This window comes from Schistocerca americana, chromosome 1 (genome assembly GCF_021461395.2).
Source record: "Schistocerca americana isolate TAMUIC-IGC-003095 chromosome 1, iqSchAmer2.1, whole genome shotgun sequence".
Classification (NCBI taxonomy): Eukaryota; Metazoa; Arthropoda; class Insecta; order Orthoptera; family Acrididae; genus Schistocerca; species Schistocerca americana.
Window position 1 is genome coordinate 326359202 of NC_060119.1, and position 5176 is coordinate 326364377.

General features: G+C 41.6%; 1 non-coding gene across 1 annotated transcript; it reads left to right on the top strand.

The window, feature by feature from the left end:
- Positions 1–4643: 4643 nt before the first annotated feature.
- On the top strand, positions 4644–4718 carry Trnat-agu. Its single transcript has one exon. It is a non-coding gene; the product is annotated as a tRNA-Thr (tRNA).
- The last annotated feature ends 458 nt before the right edge of the window (positions 4719–5176 follow it).

Consider the following 5176-nt stretch of genomic DNA (forward strand, 5'->3'; position numbering starts at 1 on the left):
CTGCCAGGAACTTTAAACCAAGCAGTAAAACTCTGTTACCTTTTGCATTTCCCAAAATAATTAGATTCCGCTTTACGAAAACAACATTTCAAAGCCTTAGACTTCGTAACTTCCGTATAACACTCTCTTATTCAGAAACATCCTTAACTGATCTCCGGCAGGTACAACATGCCACCAGAAGTTTCACAAATCCTCACAGGTTAACAGCAGAATATTAATCACATGTAGCTTAATGCTTCCTGTTACACGATGACAAGGTGTCCAGCATGACATGACGGACCCGCCACCGTTTCGCACGCAAAAGCGTCAACTAATCAGCACCGTACACTCGGCGTGCGGCAAAACGGCAAGGACGGCGAGGCTCAGGCACAGCGGATCGAGAGTATGGCCTGCCTTCAAAACATGTTGCCGCGTTGAACGCCGACCAGAGAGAGCCTCCGGCCACCCGGAAAACTCAAGGCCGCACAGTCAGAGATGGAAGACCAGCCGAGTGTCGACAACAGTGAAGCAAGTGGAGCATAACTAGCGCCAGTCACCACGGCTCAGTACCAACTACTGACGACGGAACACCATCGCAGTGTCTTTCAGGACAGTCTGTTCCTCCTAAAGAACATCACGGGGAGTCACTGCAAGCTTTCGTTATCACTGAAATCCACCTAAGAAAGAAAGCCAAGAACACATTACATTTAACAACAAGCAAGGGCCACATATTTTCATGATACAGAAATAGTTGTGTTCGTATATATTTTCATCAAACTGCATCAGATTTGGCTATCACTGTTCACTTCTCCACAGAGTACTAAAAACTATGATAATTTTGTGATGACAGGGTCTAAAGGTTTCATGAAATTTTTTAACGAAATCATTTAGCTTAAGGTTGTTGAAACGTAATTTATTCCGACTACAATTTCGACACGTGTTCGTTTTCAAACATTCTGAAAGCAGTCAGTCCTCAAATATAGTACACCTTAACATGAACTGACCAAGAATGAAAATGAATATTTCAGAACTACCTACATGGAATGTTGTAGCCCACTCAATAATATAACGCTGTCACATGCTGAGCCGTTGCGTGTGGTGGTGTGAATTTATCTGCTGTTCCATGTACCGTTCACGTTGAAAAGATGTTAAATCTCGTGTAGCAGACATGCTAAATGGAACACAAAAGCGGCAAAGCTGTAGACATAAAAGGTACGGGGTATGGAGTCAAAAACGCTAATTTATGTCGGCTTCCTCCTTTCTGCGCCCACATTTCACAATCCAGATGACATCGCTCCGTACACTAGCCTTTTTTTGAATTCAGAGCTCATCCTCTTTGTATGTTTACAGCTTTGTCGCTTTTGATCCATTATGAAACGTCCCCTTTTTGAAGAATTATACAAGACTGTGCTTTAACTGACACACAATATTTTTTAGCGCAACGCAATCTGACTTTCAATAATCCCTGCAAAAGAATGGCCCTGTCTAATATTAACCTATACGTTTCACAAATCACTTACCTCACAAAAATCTTCGTTACTCGAACTACTGCAATACAGCGAGCGCCACTACTGCCAGCTAAATAAAAGATTCAAACTAAGGAAGGCACTAACTACTGATAGGCATAGTTAGCAAATGAAAGATTTTAATAGAGAACAAACACTGTATTTACCGTAATAGTCATATTATATATAGCAGTTCATGACAGTCTTACAAATTTCAAAACTCCGCCATCTCTCTCCCCACATCCACCACTGCTGGCGGCTCACCTCCAACTGCGCAACGCTATGCGCTGTTAACATCCAGCTGCCGCTGCCCAACACTACAATGGCAGACAACAATGCAAACTAGCCACAGACTGCACACAGCACAGCCAGTGATTTTCATACAGAGCGCTACGTACCGTTGCCAATAAGAAAACATAAACAGCCTACTTACACCATGTACGAATGAATTTATACTGCAGTGTTTGTATTATTATTTCACTAGATTTCTAAAGTGTATAGTGTATGGAGCTGCAGATAAATTCACACCACCACATGTAACTGCTCTTTCACAGTATGTCACAGCGTTGTGTTACTCTGAGTGTGTTACAACATCCCACATAAGTAGCTCTGAAATATTCATTTTCAGCCGTCGTCAGTTCCGTATTAACGTGTACTATATTTGACGACTGATCGCTTTCAGAATGCTTGAAAATGACTACGTGTTGAAATTTCAGTCGGAATAAACGATTTTTCAACACGATAAAGCGAACTAATTTCATTTAACAATTGTGATAATATTGCGCGAAGTAAACAATGCTTTCATCTATCACCAGTTTCAAGAGGCGCGCGCCCGTAAGCTAGCTAGCAGGCCGGTGCATCGTTGTCCCAGTTAAAAAATAAAACAAAGAAATTTTAAAAGATGTCCCCACCTTGAGCCAGGGGCCCGGCCTGGTCTCTGTACTAGATTACACACCGACTTACCGACCACCAAGACAACGCCTCCCTCCACCATATCCGCAGTCCGGACCATGATATAGGAGCTCCAAGCCACCAACTCTCGGCTGCAAAACTGCATTATCATTAATATCACTAATTGTTCCTTAATGGAGATAACCAGGTCCGTGCTACAAAAGGCGCATTATTTTGCTATTCTTACCAACGGTGTTATTAATCTTGGGAAGTCCCCGACAAAAACAAAGGCCGCGAACGAACGCCGTTTCTCAACTGGAATAAGGCGGAATAATTAATTTTAAAAGTCGATAACTACTTAGCAGAGTGCGCTAATGAGAAGAAGTCATTAGCTGTTAAGGAATGCAATTTTTTCCCCTACCCGTCGATACAGCTATTAAATGAGGTAATTTCGCTTAGAGTTGAGTCCCTGCGAAGAGGGTTGTAGGTGAAGAACATTAATTAGGTGGTGTGAAAGAGAAATTAGACTTCAGTAATTCTTATTTTCTCCCTTTTCGTGCAGGATTGATAACGTTAATTTCTATAGGGATTCGTTTCTGTGGAGGATACAGTGGTGTTTTCATTTATTTTTAAATCAGTGATATGCTTACCGAAGTAACCGTTGTTTGCATGCTTAGATCAGTATAATACCTCCACCACATTTTTCTCCCTTCGCACTACTCTAAAACGGAATGTGATTACTGTTAGAGATGCTCCACAGCTGTTCAACACGTGAACAAAAAACAGCAAAGCAACGTAATTTATAGCGTCAACGGCGACTACGATGTCCTTCAAAGGAATTTCTACATGCTGTTAACCTCGACCCAAGGTAATATGTCTTAGCAGCTCATATTTTCAACATCACCTCTTTCAGACTGCGGTGAACGTGATTGCCGTGTGTTCTACGCCATTACGTTTGGGTTCCACTAAGTCAGATAGACTCATCACTCAGTACAACCATGACACTTTCCTTCAAAGATCAGTAACAGCATAATTGATACCACTTCATATGATTTAATGTCTTCGCTTTTGTGATCACTCGCTTCTAGGAAGTGTTACGACCATGAAAACTGACACCTGTTAACCGTGCACAGATCGTTCGGTCTCTGACATGTGTACCTGGACTTCAACAGAGATCCTCTACGTTAGATGACTCGGATGTTAAGCAAATGGCTCAGACTACATTCTTTAAGATTCTAAACTGACATTTTTCGTTCTATAATAGAATAATTTCATTATTTAAAACGTGTAAGATTGGTCGTAGGCAAGTGATTAGGTAAATTATGTAACGAAATGTGATCTCTAGGTTAAGCTCCCGGATTTGTACCGCTTAGTAAGATTCCTTACTAAAAGACAGTTGCTTTATTGTGCGTCACATGGGGCGAAACGCAATCAAATAAATACCTGTTACTTAAGTGATAGCTGAGTGTAACAATGCCACTCCCTTTAACACATTCACGGCTGTGTTACCCTACATGAGGGAAATGTTCAACGCTCCTTACCTTACAGATCAAGCCTGAGAAGAATGACTGTTTAAAAAGTTAGAATTAATTTGAGCAATCCCTACAGGAATTATACGCACTGATCTAATGAATATTTGTGATTTATTCCCTGAGGTACTACTTCGGGAATTTATGAAAAAGATTTTGGCGAGACGTACTGCGTCTGTCTCCGAGTCCCTGTCAGGTAATGATTTCTAAGATTTCGCTTACACTCTCTCAAAAGTAAAAGAAGCTCGTGACTGCTGGTAATAGCATTCGTTGTATACAAACTATATCCCCTAACAATTCGCCTGATAACGGTTTCGTTCACTGGAACTGTGTAGTAGTCTACAACTTATTTGTAACCAATCTGTGTTGTAAATAAACTGATTTTCTCAGTATTCCAGTGCATTATTACTCTGAAATATTCATGTGACTGGCATGATGACATGTTATTGACACAGGACTGGATAACAATGCATTTGTTTCTGGGGACAATTTACTCATATGTAAAGGTGCAGCCTGTGAAGAGCACGACACTGCAGTGAATACTATCTCTAAAGTCATAATGTGTAGTGTACAGAACGTCGTTTTGAAAAATGTACCATACTGTAGCCACCACTACAAGTTATATGGATATCTGTTGGGGTGGGACACTACGAATGTTTTGTGTGAACATACAAGGTGAAAATGTGGGTCTCGCGGGAGGCGTGCGCGAGGTAATTCCTGCAGTCGCACTATCTTCTGTGCCCTTGGTGGCTCAGCTGGACAGAGCATCTGCCTAGTAAACAGGAGATCACGGGTTCGAGTCCCGGTCGGGGCGCACATTTTCACCTGTCCCCCTTGATATATATCAACGCCCGTCAGCAGCTGAAGGTATTAAGATAATTCTAAGTTCGTACCACTACAAGTGTCCTTCATCAGGAAGGCCACTTGATGTATGATTGTACCACATGAAACGGTCTGCGTCTCTGAAGACTTTTAAGGCCCCGTAAACATTCGTATTTACATCAACTTAAAGCATGATTCTGATTTAAGGATCGTGAAAGAGGGTTGTATACGTCGAAGAGATGAGGAGATACTGCAAGGTTACCCATAGGCTATACAGTGGTAAGACAAACGTTTCCGAACCCGATAGTAAACTGCAAGGCATTTTCAGGGACAGATGTAGGCCCTGACCGCTATTAATTGGTTTTGAATCGTACAGTGAAGCGAAGAAACTGAAAAACGGTAAGGAAATTAAAATTATGCGACCTGAATGTTGAAAGAAGTAGAGATTGT